The following is a 15,704-nucleotide window of genomic DNA, read 5'->3' as shown; positions in this document are numbered from 1 at the left end:
ATGCACAAAAAAGATATATGACACAATAAAGGAAAGGGGGGAAAGCCAAAAAGCATAATATTAGCACTTTAAATCAAGGCTGAATACCTTTCTTTTTGATGCTGCTCATTTCTTATACTGCACTGTAACTTTTATTCTCGTATTTTAATTGCTTTTAACTAGTCTTGAATGTTTTATGTAAAGCACTTTGAATTGCCTTGTTTTTGAAATGTGCTATACAAATAAAGCGGCCTTGCCCCCTTCAGTGCGCAGCGCTGCTGGGCAGCTCTCCAGAAGGGCGGGACCAGTGAGGTTTTCCAAAGCGGCCAAACCTTAACCTGGCTATCGCTGTGAGGACCGGAGTGGGGATGAATAAGGGGAGTATTAACGACGCCGGGAATGGAGAAGTTCTTGGAGGAATAACGCGGAGGAAATAAGCGCCGGGGTACATGTGACGTGTCCGTTTTTATAGTTGAACTTTTACGCGTCGCGGTTCTTGTTTTCTTTTGCCTCCACCCGAATTCATTGACTGTTCGCAGCAGCAGCCGCAGCGGAGGCGCTGGAACCCGGCGGAAGCAGCAGCTGATCCCGTCCTCTGATCACTGTCTGGACCCAGCGACAGGTTAGTGACATGGAATATTATTTCTTTTAATTTCTAAATTTATTTTTTTTTCTATGGAGAGAAGCAGCAAAAGAGTCTGACAGAGTAAAAGAGAGCTGTCGTCTCCAGGGCGACAGGTGCAGCTGGGCTCTGTTCTGTTTTGATTGGACTGATTAGAATCAGCTGGTTCTAACGCGGTTTTCTCAGGAAACTTTACGCGGTGCTTTGCAGCTTCAAGCAAGGGCATAACTTTGGGTTCAAATTTTGAGCATCAAACACTTCTGCGTTCTGGTGGATTTTTCTGCAACAATTTGTGCCTTTTCTGCATCGAGTTATGGTTCTCATGTCTTGTCTTATGTAGAGGAAATTATAATAGTTTTTTGGGGTGGGTTGCACTGGCCAGTTTTGATTATCCCCCCCCTGTAAATTACACCTATGGCTTCAAGAGTTCTCCATTGACTTAATGTGGTTTATGATTTTGGTTAGCTGCCAGTGGTGTAGTCTAATGTATTGTAGTAGGTATACTGTACTGTATATGTATGGGACAGGATGGGGGGCCATATCATAGTGTCCACCCCCAGGAAAATGTTGAGCGTCAAATACTTAATTTCCTGCATTCTGACACACTTTTATGTAAAGAGATTTATGTAGATTTAAATTTTGGAGCTTCTGGCTTTAACATGGTCTCATTCTCTAACAGATTTGTTATTGTAGATGTACATGATTCCTAAAAAAGAAAAAGAAATCCCGAAACGTGATATTTTGAATATGCAGAAAGTTTTGAACAATACAGGCAAATAATAATTTCCTTTACATAAATAAATAAATACATTTCCTCCATAAGCTGATACATAAACATTCACCAGAATGCAGGAAATGAAGTGTTTGACGCTCAACATTTATGGGGGATGACCCTCAGACCCCCCTGGTTATAATGTGTGTCCCCCACCCATGTTGAAACAAAAGCTACCCTTTGATTTAAAGCATCCTCTGTAGGAACTGATGTTTTTATACAACTGTAGGTGTGCAACCAACTCTTAGAAATTAAGATACTTATAAAAAATCAGTTTTACTATAACTGTATAATTTGTAGGAATTTATTCCTGAGCTAATAGGGGACACTATTAATTAATATAATCCTTTTTGCTGTTTACTTTGTTGATTTCAAACACCATAAACCTCTAGGGAGAGACTAGAGAAGACAAAACATCCCAGCAGTTGACAGAACAATCTTACCACAATAGCCATTTAGTAGCAGTTCTGGAGCTTTCAGTCATACACACAGTCATCCTCATGTAGTTACAGATGTTAAAATGTCCATATTTATGAACACATCTCTTCCATGTTGCCTTCAAATAAAAGTAATATCTGTACATAAAGAGTAATTGTGTGTACAAATTAGGGTTGACCGATACTGTTTTTTCAGGGCCGATAACTATACCGAAGTAGTTAATAAAAACGATAACTGATATTTGGAACCGATATGCATTTACAGTAAAAAAAAAAATGCATACAAGCATGTCTTACATAAATAAGTTAATAAAAAATCATAAATAAAAAATACTAAATTTACTACAGTAAACGTCCATTTAAAAATAATATAACTACTGTAGGAGAGCCAAAGTAAGACACTTTTTAATTCATTAACTTTTATCGGTTTTTGGTCAAATAAAACACCAATACAGATAATCTGTATGCTGAAATTTTGTGCCCAATTTCCAATATCTGAAATCTGTAAGATGTCAAAGAGTATTTTTGTCAGAATTGTACTTGTAAGGTATAGAAAAGACTGCAAACCCACAAACAGAAGTCATATGCATACAAACGTGTGAAAACTAGACACATAGTTTCATACTTTTATGTATGGAACTTCCTGTAAAGAATAAAATAAATGACAAAATCCATCTTATTTCCATCTTTGTATTGTATGTATTGTATGTATGTATGTATCTAATGAGGATGGCCTTTTCATCCAAGATCTCCCTTCCTCTGCAACCAGTTTGTGCACTAAATCATATCTTTCTCTGCGGCTGATATGCATGCACGATATGAAAAAGTTTTCAAACACTAAATGGCAGGCGTAAATCAATCCAGTCAGATCTGTCAGTTCAGTTTTCCTCACTAAAAATGTACTTTATATTCAGAGTTAATGTCCGTCAGCAGAACTGTAAAAGTGACTTTAATTTGTATTTTATTTCATGTTTTTCATAATCTTCCAGCAGATTTTCATATGCTGTCCCTCCACAGTTTGTTATATTACTGTAGTTTTTTTGTAAGGGACATTTGGTTTGCCCTCTAATCTTCTGACGCCGCTGGTGATTATTTTATCACTCATGAAGTGAGTGAGTGAGTGTGTGAGTGAGTGAGTGAGTGCTGCCGTTATCAGAAATAAGAAGTCAGACTTTAAGCACATCCCCTTCCGTCCTCCGGGTTTCACCCACGTTGAAAAGCATTCCACCGCCGAAAACTCGTCAAGGTCACGCTGATCAAGAATTCCTGATAGCTCCCCCGCATCCATCCCCAGGTTTCCATCAGCCAAGATACGCAGAGTACAGAGTGTAATGAAAACACGGCGCCGCACGTTTGTTTCCTCGGTGCAGTCACCCTCGCTGGGTGTTTTCCAGGCAGGTTAGGCAGCAGTGAGAGGAGGCTGTCGTGCAGTCAGTGTGTGTGGTATCAGGGATGGAATCGCACTAAAACATGTTGAAAGCGCAAAGTTTGATCTCTGGAGCCAGCATTCTCTGTATTCACTCACATTTGTGTTGCAGCAGTTTTACCGCAGACCTGAACATCCTGAATAAGGTCCCCGACCACGGAGAAGAAAAGTCCCATTAGGTTTTATGGAAGATGTGTGAATGCACATGAACTTGGTGACTGATGCTTACAGCTGCTTCCTGCCTTGATCTTAAAAGTACTATTCCAGTAGTTTTGCATGTATGACCTTGTTGTTAAATGCCCTCTAGTATAGAGCTGATTGAAACAATGTCAGAAAACTAACTGACGGCTACTTTGATAATCGGTTAACCATTTCAGTAATTTTTTAAAGAAAAATCCAACATTCTCTAATTCCTGCTACTCATGGGCACTGTAAAAACTCTCACTTAGATCAAACTCTAAAAATTGAGGGAACATTTTCCAACCATGTTTTTGTAGTCTAGTGTCAAGTGTTGATATTTTAAGTTGGGAATACAGTAGTGCCTACTTGGAAAACAAAATAAACCGATGATTTGCTCAAACAGGCACTGTGCCGGTCGGGTTTGGGAGCGGAAACTCAAAGCACGCCATGAATGATACACATTTCTGCTGACTGCAGAGGATGGTAATGCAGTGGCTGAAGAAGCCGGGAAGAAAACTGAAAGCTGATGTAAACGATGCATGTTTCCAAGCTTTTATTAAAGGTTTTGCAAATGTTTGTGGCAGGCAATGCGTTCAGCATGTTTTCTATGTCTTTCAGTGAGAAACACTGTTCACTTGCTGCCGGTGTGATAGTCAGCTGCCCTGCTGCTGATTGTTGGATGAGAGGTCACTTTATTTAATTTTTTAAAATGTGTGAAGGATGTGTTTTCTGGTCATTAGAGGACAGAAAAGACAGAAAAGCCAGAAAATGTATTTTTGGCTCATGTGGACGAAAGACAACAACTCCCAGAATGCACTTGCTTCGCTTCACCCACAATACAGAGAAATCTAGTCTCAGGGGGACATGAGGGAGGGAAGCAGGGTCATTCGAAAATACTACCGGGTTTCTATTGATACAAAGCTTAATGCTAATCGGTGAAGTATCCCTTTAAGGACTTTTTTTGGATTTTGTATATTTAGGATCATTATAGCTGTCGTACGTGCTGGAGATCAAGCTTTAACAGTGTTGGGTGTGGGTGTGCATGCTGTTATTGGTTTGTTACACCTAGCTGCGCATGGAGGTCAGACATGGTTCTGCATACACTAGGCCTGGGACGGTATGGATTTTTTCTTACCGCGGTTGAAAAGCAAGAAATTCCCACGGTATCACGGTATACCCCTTACGAGAGTAGCGTAAGTTAGAGTGAGAATGGCAGGGTGCCTTAAGTGAGTGACGTCAGTGCCCATGTGGTCGCGCAAGGAGAGCGAGCGGTAACGGAGAGTAGCATGAGTGCCGCTGTAAGGAAAAGCATATAGGCCTAATGGTCAACACGAATGGAACATTGCGCTCTCCAACTCGCGAAAGGTCGGATTTGCTCCATCTTTTGATGATAAATTTTGTTTAGAAAACCTTAGACACAAAGTGCACACACGTGCAGGCCAATGTTTTTTTGTGGTGATGACAGTAGGCGACACGTGACCGCGGTAATGCAGTAACAGTCCCAGCCATAGCATACACATACCATTTGCTTTATTCCTGGCCTTAATGTGTTTGCGCACGGAGCAGCTTCAGATAATTCACGTTGCTGCATCATGTTTACCAAATACACACCTCTGACTAGGCCACAATTATTATGTAATTGTCTTATTGCAATTTTGTTTGTACATAATCGCGGTTTCTTTGTTTCTGCAGTTAATTGCTAACATTAGCTAAGGTCCAGAAAAATATATAATACTGTAATATTTTCAATTTTATGTTCATTAAAGAAAAAATACAATGTTTTATAAAGAGGCGTGGTTTACTTCATAGGCTGTGTACCTGTGTTATTACACTATCTGGGTCACATAATAGTGATATATATATAACAAAAGATGAATCCTGGGATCCAACACTTTATTTTGTTTGAAAAAGTAATAAATAAATTATTTCTAAATTCAACTGAAAGAGACAATTATATTGTTAATCACAATTATTTCTGAGACAATTCAAATTTGATTGAATTGTTACAGGCCTACCTCTGACCTTTGAATGCAACTTGTGTATCTTCTGACAATATATCTGCATGTTGGTCGGCTTCCTAGCTTCCTGTGGTAGGAACTTTATTTTTTGCGTTGTCAGGCAAGAATTCTATAATAATCCTTTAGCGTATTGTAATTCATGTGGTCTGAGAGAAAACTAGACATCTGTACCTCCTCTTGGCTCTGTTTTCAGGCTTTAGATAATCTAGCCGTAACAGGAGACTTTGGCCAATCCCGGGTCATTTCAGAGAGAGAGAGAGAGAGCGTTCCTATTGGCTGTTCTGCTCTTGCATTGCCTGCGCGACAGAGAGGGGAGAGGGAAAGCTGCAGGAAGAAGTCTCACTCTACTTTAAATTTTGGTGTTTGTTTGCATTCTACCCACTGCAGCTTTAACATTTGTTAGGTGGAAACTGAATAAAATGTAAAAAATAAATATATATATATATATATATATATATATATATATATATATATATATATATATATATATATATATATATATATATATATTTCTCATAATACTGTATGTTGATACCATATGTTTCTTTGTCATGGATAGATGAGGAAATATAACTCTTTATTGATCCCTGTTGGGAACATCCATCATATGCAAGCAGGCCCGGGGTCTCACGGCAAAGGTGTCTTGCTCAACAGCACTTTGGCAGTTTGAGGGGATATGTCCCCAATATTTAGAAGAGGTGGATTTGTCCCCCTCAAAAAAATAAGATTGGTTTTGGGAGATTAAGTCCACGTTGTCACTTTTTTTGACGTGTCGCTTTTTAAGACATTTTTGTGATTTATTTATTTTTTAACTTTGACGCTTTTTATGATTTTTTTTCTTCAATGTTTTCAGAAGTTTACTAACTGAGCATCTTTATATGAGATATGAGATATAACAGAAAATTGATTGTATTTTTACTGTAGCTACACTAGGGCTGGGCGATATGGAGAAAATCAAATATCACGATATTTTTGACCAAATACCTCGATATCGATATTGCAATGTTGACTATTGGTGCTTTCACAAAATATTTACACAATGATTTTTTATAAATAATTATCAGTAATGTGGATATAATGACTAAGTGGGTAAAGGCAAATAATAGAACAGTTTCAACAGTCTGGTAAGTTCAGAAAATGACATCACTTTACTGTAATTGCAGCCTTTAAAACCAGGAAAAGACACCACTTATGCCATATTACGATATCCAAAATCTAAGATGATATCTAGTCTCATATCACGATATTGATATAATATCGATATATTGCCCAGCTCTAAGCTACACACATCATTTCTGCTTTTTTAATTACAGCAAAGTCTGGGTAATGAGCTACCACAGAATCTATACTTTTATTACGTTACGTTATTTTACAGATTTATTTCTTAGAGTGCATGAAATGAATGTTTGACGCTGAAACTTTTCTGGGGGACGACCCCCAGAGCCCTCGGTTGTAATGCAAACTATACCTACGCCCTAGCTTTCACCCCTGTCTTTTATATGTCACTCCTGCAATCACAAAGCTCTCTGAAGGACAATCTCAATTTGTTAAGTAAAAACCAGTTACTCACATTTTCAGCTAAGGGCCCGTAGTGTTATTCTTTTATTATTGATTTATCTGCAGATATTGTTTTTGGACATTTTTATTAATTATTTTGTCCAAGGTGACTAATCTAAGTTCTTATTTGATTTCACTAACAACCCAAAACCCAAATATATTCAGTTTACTGTAATGCATGACAAAGAAAAGTATAGGAACTATACAGTATAGCATTTTTGCTTTAAAATCTTTAAAATGTGCTTGCAATGCAATTAATCAACTAATTGTCTCAGCTTTTTTTCCTCTATCTTGCCCAATATTTTCATTTATTAGACATTGGTAAGGTATCGCTGTTAGTTTGACTGAAATAAACTGTCTACACTGTGGCACCTTTTAACAAGTTTTTTTATATAATCATTTAATCTCTGATATTTTATCTTTTGAAGAAAAGTGAGACACTTTCGAAGAAGGTAAAATGACTTCTTAAGGTTGTGGTGTATTTTTTCAGAGTGCAGTATTACAGTAGACGGGACAGAGCTGTCTGGCAGCTAGACAGTGCAGCGGCACTGACAGGAACAATTGCTCCAAATCTGGACACTGTAATCAGCCTGTCCATTCTGCTGAAGCGTCCCGCTGTTGGCAGGGGCGATTCTAGGATTTTTTTAAGTGGGAACAACATAAAATACATTTAAAAAAAAATATATATATATATATACTGACCAAGCATTGCTTTTTGACGTGATGGGAGTGAGGATGTGTTATTCAGGGGGTGCCGGTGCCACCCTGTGCACCTCCTTCTAGCCCCACTCCTGGATGTTGGGCTCCTCTGGGAGCCAGGAGCAGCTCCGTCCTGCTACCATATAATCTGTCCACCTCTTCAACTCAACACAACTCTCCTCCAGCAGCTCCTTGTTGCCTTTGTGTGGCTGAGAAAATGGGAGCGTTGGGGCTGGCTAATGGTTTTGCTGGGGGGTCTTTGTGTTTCAGTATGTGTTGCTGGCTGGGAGCCTTGTCTTGAGAGGGGGGGGCAGCTCCACACTCCTTTTTATACACCAGAAATAAACAGGATTTTAATATACTGGCCGCAAACTATGCTCTCCAGAGAAACGCATTGTATTTTCATTCATTTCTTGTTTCGTGCAACTCGCTCCTGATATTTCTTGTTGCTGACTCATGCTTTGTTAAAGCCTAACAGCAATGTGTGCCCTCAGGAACCTTTCATGTGGATGTGTTGAAACTGATGTGTGTGTGCAGCTCCAACAAAGTTGTTTGTGATGTTTGTGTTTGTGAAGACAGACATACTTTGACCTTTTTATCTTCTATCTTTCCGTAGGTGGCAGACCTGAGCTACATTTGTGGTCAGAAACGGTATCGAAATATTTTTTTTCTTAATGCGAGAGATCCCATTATTATGAGATGTAAAAAAACAGTGCAGGGTCCTGGTTGGACTTTTTCTTTGACTGGACTCTGCTGTTCCAGGTTTTTCATTGTTGTTCATCGTGTGCCAGTTTATTACAACATATTTGGACTTGATGTTGAAATTCATGTACTTAAAATGTTGTAACTCCTAGTGTCAATAACTGAAAAAACATCCACCCATAATTTTTTCGGACCTGCTGTTATTCTCATGTTCAGAACAATGTAAACGTGCAAGAGTAGAAAAACTTACATTTATTAATATTACCAAGTGTATAAGCAGAAAGCAACCAGATTGTCAGGGGTTGAAGTCATCGGGCCTTGTGTCTATCTACAGACTGGATCATAAAATAACAAAACCACAACACATTTACGAGGTTGAGGCGGAGTGTAGGGCAGCAACAAACAATGACTTTAATTGTTAATCTATAAAAAAAAAATGTTATTCAGCTAGTCTAGTCTAAGGCGTAAAAACAGCGTAAAAACAGCATCTTAAAAAAGCTGGAACCAGAAAATGTTTGACAATAAGGATTACACAAGACCATTGCCATTTCCCAATGATGGAGTTGATTTGTCCCTTTTTTAGGGCCCGAGCAGTGAAACTGCAAGGACACTATTGTTTTTGATCAGATTATTATTTTTACCAATTCCTCGTCGCATTTTTGAGGGGGTTAGCATGCACGAAAACTCACAAAAATTTGCACACGTCACAACTGGTGAAAATTGCAAAGATTAAAAAAATTACACATATCCACCACTAGGTGTCCCTATTGCAGAAAAAAACATTTGGCCCTATAACTCCCAAACCGTACATCTCACATTCAAAAACCATATATTTTCACGTTCCTTGGATCCAGCTGAATCTTCTGATATAGGCCACGCCCATTTCCGCTTAGATTTTTATGTGTGAAAAATTTATCGAAAACCTACTTTGCCGAACTCTTCCTAAACCGTGCGACCAATCTGCACGAAACTCGGCAGGTAGCATCTCCAGACGGACCTGACAAAAAGTTATCCAAAGAACTTTTATAGGATAAAAATTGCACATATTACGCACAAACAAATTTGTGTAGCTCACTCATGAAGCCACCCTTAGGGGTAAGGTACTGATTGGTCAAAGTGGGCGTGGGACCCTAATTGGTTTTAGCACTTGGGCACATTTTTGACGGCCTCAATATATATACGGAAACTCACAAAAATTGGTGCCCACATAAACACCTGGGAGCTTTGCGAGACTGTACAGCGATTTTGGCCCAAACCTGTAAGTGGGCTCCATAGCGCCCCCTAATGCCTGGAAGGCCTTAACATGGACATAGTTGCTCCGATCTTCACCAGATTTAATACCCATTTTGCTCTAATCATTGCGGACATATTTCCCATTCACCTTCATTAGCTCCGGCCAACCGGAAGGCGTCCATTTTTAATTATGCATTTTTCATGTGTTTTACATTCTTTCGAACTCATCCTAGGCCGTGATTTCAATCTTCTTGAATCTTTGCAGGTAGTATCCGTTGACCCTCATGACAAGTTATCCAGAGAATTTTGATAGTTGAAAAAATGCGCAAGTTACAGCAACTTCCTGTCTAAACAGGAAGTTGCGTTATCTTGGCAACAATTATTCACATTGCCCCGAAACTTGACAAGGTTGTTCATCATGGCTGGTTTAGCATCTGTGCCAAACTTGGCGTCAATCGGCCATTAGATGGCGCTGTTTTAATTTTTCTTAATTAATCAGCAAACTATTGATATATGGGAAACCTACTCTGTCTAACTACTCCTGGGGCGTGAGTCCGATCAGACTCGGAGGACCCTCATGACAAAAAGTTATCAAAAGAATTTGAATAGCTAAAACAATGTGCAAGTTACAGAGGACCAACTTTCTGTAGGTGGGTGTCGAAACAGGAACGGTTGTATCTTGCACTCGACTATTCTGATGGACACAAAACTTAAGACAGTTGTTCCTCATGTGCCAATGAGGCTGTGTGCCAAATATCAATCGTCAATCAGCCTTTAGATGGCGCTGTTTTCATTTTTTTAATTAATTAGCAAATTCGCTTTGAGCGAAAACTTTTTTTTTAACTCCTCCTAGAGCGTGAGTCCCATCTGCACAAAAATGTACACGTAGACTCGGTGGACCCTCATGACAAAAAGTTATCAAAAGAATTTTGATAGCTAACACAATGCGCAAGTTACAGAGGACCAACTTCCTGTAGGGGGCTGTCGAAACAGGAAGTTGCGTATCTTACCAAGATTTATTCCAATTGACACCAAACATGACACAGTTGTTCCGCATAGGGGCTTGAGCATCCATGCCAAATTTAGAGTGAATCAGCCATTAGATGGCGCTGTTAGAACTTTTTTTATTAATTAGCCACATAGCGATATATGGGAAACATACTTTGTCTAACTCCTTTGGCCGTGAGTCCAATCTGCATGAAAACTTGGATATAGACTCGGTGGACCCTCGTGACTAAAAGTTTGATAGCTAAAACAATGCGCAAGTTATGGAGGAACAACTTCCTGAAGGTGGCTGTTAAAACATCTTACATTGTATCTTGGCAAAAGTTATTCCAATTTACATGAAACTTAGAATGTGTGGTCTACATGATGATGCGTCTGCAAGAAGGTGAGGGCCCGTTCAGCGCTGCTTGCAGCTTTAATTTATTATTATTTTTTTTTTTTTTACGATTATTTTTTGGGCTTTTCCACCTTTTATTTTGACAGGACAGCTAAGTGAGAAAGGGGAGAGAGAGGGGGAAGACATGCAGGAAATCGTCACAGGTCGGATTCGAACCCTGGACCTCTGCGTCGAGACATAAACCTCCAAGTGTATGTGCACCTGCTCTACCCACTGACCCAACCCGGCCACATTTGTCCCTTGTTTTTGAAATAAATATAACCAAGCAAGTGTTTGAGCAAATGTATTCATGTAATAATCACGTAGACCAGTCTTTTTACCTTTTTAAACCAGTGAATTGAAGTAATCTCAGTTTCAAATTTGAGAATTACCTTTTTTTAAAGATGCTATTAAGATATTTAATCAAATAGTAAATATTACAGTAGGATCAGGGCCTTTCCAGAGACTAAAAACTCCCCAACTGAAGAATACCGGAGTATGTACCCCACACACTGTTTCCTACTGCTGGTATATTTATTTACAGTTTTGGCATACATGACAGACAGAGCATCTCAACACTTCCTTGTGGCGGTGTACTGTTTTTTTTTAGGAGGGAATAAACTTCAAGACGTGACATGACCTGTCCTCTGGAGGACATAGCCACACTACCACCGCTCCATGGATTGTTATTGGGATGATTGATTGATGGACCCAAATCTTCAGTCAAAAGTCCATGAGATGGGTGCTGAGGACTTGAGGAAGCCCTGCGTATCGCCAGCCGCTGTGAGAGAGCACAACGGACGACTGTATCTCAATTCAATCTTCAGAGCAGGTAGCTATGGTTTGTCCTAAACTTACTGATGACAAGCTTCTGCATGCAGTTGAGCAGCTGACTCTTACTGTCAACAGCTTACAAAGTGAAGTACACCTGTTAGGAGAGAAACACAGTTACCTGGCTCAGTGTGTAGACTCAAAACCTGAAAGGTTTTCCTCCAACGATGCACGATACAGTGCACGCAGTGTCTCTCCACAACCCTACCATAACAGACAACATTGCAGAGACAATTACTTACCTGAGCAGCATCATGGTCGTGATCCAGGGTCCTGCTATTAACGCTGTCCTCCTTCCCCTGTTGCTCAGAGAGACCATCAGTGGCATGACAATGACAGACGTGACGCATCGCTCTCCCTCACGCCAGTCCTATCAGCACTCCAGGTATGGTCGTCATGACAATGATGACACAAACGGATACAGACACAGCCCTGCTGTCCTGCTCCACAGAGAAACAGAGACGCATGTCCACACACTAGAGGCAGTGTTCGCTTCCAGTCTCCTGAAAGATATCCACACTCTGGCTCCAACCGTCAGGGAAACTTCCCTTAGCTGCTGTTGAGGGGCAAACATCAGCTACTGTCTCACAGCCCCGGAATGATTCCCCCAAGTTAATGCCTGACAAGAATGACTCACAACCTGATGATTCTGTCTCTTCTACAATCCTGGCTATTGTTGAGGGCATTGAAGTGTGCACTTTAATTGACTCTGGTTCTACTGTCTCCATTGTGAGCAAAGATTTTCGTAACTCTCACACAGCATTGAGAAAACACCCCATGACACCCTCTTCTCTGCCAACTCGCTCAGTCAATGGACAGTGCCTGGACATTTTAGGCAAGTTAACGATTGGGATCAGACTTGGAAATCAGGTATGGCAACAGGACTTTGAAATTCTCAGAGGTCATTCTTGGTTTCGATTTTCTGCAGAAACACCATGCCCTACTTGACATCAAAAACAAAAGGACATGAAGTGGCCACCTGCTGTAATGTGTCTGTGCCATCTAATGGCTGATTCACCATGCCAACTGACTACTATGGTGTTCTCATGCCCAACCCATCGTGTGACATCATTGTGGCACATTCTCTCAGTGAGGTTCAAAATGGCACAACTGTTGTTCGAATCTTAAATCCCTCCAGAGTTGACATTGAGCTGCATTCAGGTCAACACCTGGGTGAGTTTCATTCGGCTTCATCTGTTGACATCATATCAGGTGAAGGGATATGTTGTGCAACCTCCCTTGTACATGATTTAGCTCCATCTGTCCAGATAAATGACAGCGACCTGTCGCCTTCCCAAGTTCAGTCTCTGAAATCACTGCTTCAGAAATACTCAGCAGTATTCAGTAAACACTCAGAGGACAGAGGTCGCACGAGCATCATCAGGCATCAAATCCGCACCGGTGATGCCACACCAATTAAACAGAGAGCCTACAGAGTGACACCAGAACAGAGAGCTGAACTACAGACTCAAGTTGAAAACCTGTTAAAAGCAGATGTCATTGAAGAAAGCTACAGTCCCTGGGCTGCGCCAGTTGTTTTGGTGCGCAGGAAAAATGGCACATGGCGTTTCTGCCTGGACTACAGAAAACTCAATGCAGTGACAATCAAGGATTCCCACCCTCTTCCAAGAGTCGACGACGCACTGGATGCTTTGTCGGGGTCTGCCTGGTTCTCCACAATGGACCTGCAACATGGCTATTGGCAAGTTGAGCTGAATGAGGAAGACCGTGAAAAGACAGCATTCACAACAGGTAGTGGCCTTTATCACTTTAAAGTTATGCCAATGGGTCTCACCAACACTCCAGCCACATGCCAGCGCTTGATGGAAATGGTACTTCGAGGCCTCCCATGGAAAACCTCCTCATGGAAGATGTCCTCATCTACAGCTGCTCTTTCAGTGAACATCTCCAGCACCTGGAAGAAATTCTCTCCAGATTCCAGTTAAGTGGCCTGAAGCTGAATCCCTCAAAATGCTGTTTTGCCAGAGATCAGGTACAGTTTCTGGGCCATGTTATATCCAAAGACGGCATTCAGCCAGACCCGCGAAATGTGAAAAGTGTTCAAGACTGGCCTATTCCACGGTCAGCTACAGAAGTAAGAGCATTTCTTGGACTTTGTTCATATTACCACAAGTTCATCAGAAGCTTTGCACATCAGTGTCCCCCTACACGCCCTCACAGAGAAGAATGCACCTTTCCAATGGACTTTTCAATGTCAGGATGCATTTACTTACCTGAAACATGCACTCACAAACCCTCCAGTGGTTGCATTCCCTGACTTTACTGTGCCATTCTCCCTCTACACAGATGCTTCAGGCTCTGCTGTTGGTGCTGTGCTTGCTCAGAGACAAGGGAATCAAGAAAAAGTGATTGCTTATGCTAGTCATGTCCTCACAAAAGCAGAAAGAAAATGGTCAACATATGACAGAGAACTCTGGGGCATTGTCTGGGCCGTGCGACATTTCCGCCGCTACCTTTACAAACAGCCCTTTGTTATTGTCACTGACCACAAACCTCTCCTGGGTCTCAGAAAAATACCCATTGACAATGACAGAACTGGTCGTCGTGCACGCTGGGCTCTTGAACTTGATCCTTTTGAATGGACTGTAATTCACAAGAATGGCCACAGTCACCTCAATGCAGATGCAATGCATGCAATGCATGCAATCACATCGCCCTGCTGACATCAGACCAACAGAGCAGAGCACCTTCTCCAGTGCTCCTGGTAATCCACGCTCTGACAAGAGACATTCTAGTCTAAGTCCTGTAAGTCTGTCTAGTCCTGTCAGTTCTGTACATCACAGTCTCTGCAGTACTGATACAAAGCCAGTTTGCTATAACTTGACTGGACCACAGCCTCCTCCAGCCTCCTCACAGTGTGTTTCACAGTCTGTCTCCCCCACATTTGTGCTTCAGCTCCCTGAAGATGATTTCAAAAAGGAACAACAGCAAGACTCCATACTGTCAGAGGTCATTAGCTGGAAAGTTAAAGGACAGAAACCACCATACTGGCGCATGAAAAAACTGAGAAGGCACTTTGGCACGAGTTCCACAGACTTACCTTTCATAATGGTGTACTCAGACGTAAAGTTTTCAACCCATCCACAAAATCAGCGCTCCATCAAATGATTGTCCCTCATGCTTTGAAAGACACTGTTCTGCAGATGCTGCATGGAAATCCAGTAATTGGTCATCTATCTGCTGATAAAGTCCTGAAACGTGCTCAGCAACTGTGCTATTGGTCCTTTATGTCACATGACATCAAGATGTGGTGCAAGCAATGTACTCCATGTGACGCAAGACAGAGTCCCACACCTCATCAGAGAGCTCCAATGAGAACAATTGTTGCTACTGAGCCATTCCAAAAGGTTGCAGCTGACATACTTGAGCTCCCCATCACAAGTCATGGAAACAGGTATGTGCTTGTTGTCCAAGAATGTCAACCTCTATGCCATTCCAGACCAGCACTCCATAACAGTTGCGAAATGTCTGTTTAGAAACTTCATCGGTGAACATGGCATTCCGGAGATGCTTCACACTGATCAGGGACGTCAGTTTGAGTCTGACCTGGTGAAACATCTGTGTGAACTGCTGGGCGTGCAGAAAACACGAACCAGCCCATATCATCCTCAGTGTGACGGCATGATTGAGAGGTTCAACAGGACTCTTATTGATCAGTTAGCCATACACTTCTTCAACAGCCTGGTGAATGGGATGACTGCCTCAACCAAGTTGCTTTGGCTTACAATACCAACCCTCACTCTACAACAGGTTTCACACCATTCTTCCTCACACATGGTCATGAAGCCAGGATGCCTGCCGACATGCTGTTACCTAACAACACACCATCTTCCTCTACTGGGTTCT

The 15,704-nt window shown here is 41.2% G+C and overlaps 1 protein-coding gene across 2 annotated transcripts in view; it reads left to right on the top strand.

The window, feature by feature from the left end:
- The first annotated feature begins 304 nt into the window (after positions 1-304).
- The window catches only part of LOC144535343 (estrogen receptor beta-like), an 82,121-nt gene continuing 66,721 nt past the window's right edge, over positions 305-15,704 (top strand). The window contains exon 1 of one of the 2 annotated variants that reach the window (XM_078277763.1): positions 305-601. The gene's annotated coding sequence lies outside the window, so the exon portion shown is untranslated. Of the gene's footprint in view, positions 602-11,821; positions 11,839-15,704 lie in introns of those variants that run through there. The other variant, XM_078277764.1, reaches the window with a different exon arrangement.

Source organism: Sander vitreus, chromosome 20, assembly GCF_031162955.1.
Source record: "Sander vitreus isolate 19-12246 chromosome 20, sanVit1, whole genome shotgun sequence".
Lineage (NCBI taxonomy): Eukaryota > Metazoa > Chordata > Actinopteri > Perciformes > Percidae > Sander > Sander vitreus.
Note: the sequence above shows the minus strand (reverse complement) of the source record. Positions and strands in the feature narration are given on the sequence as shown.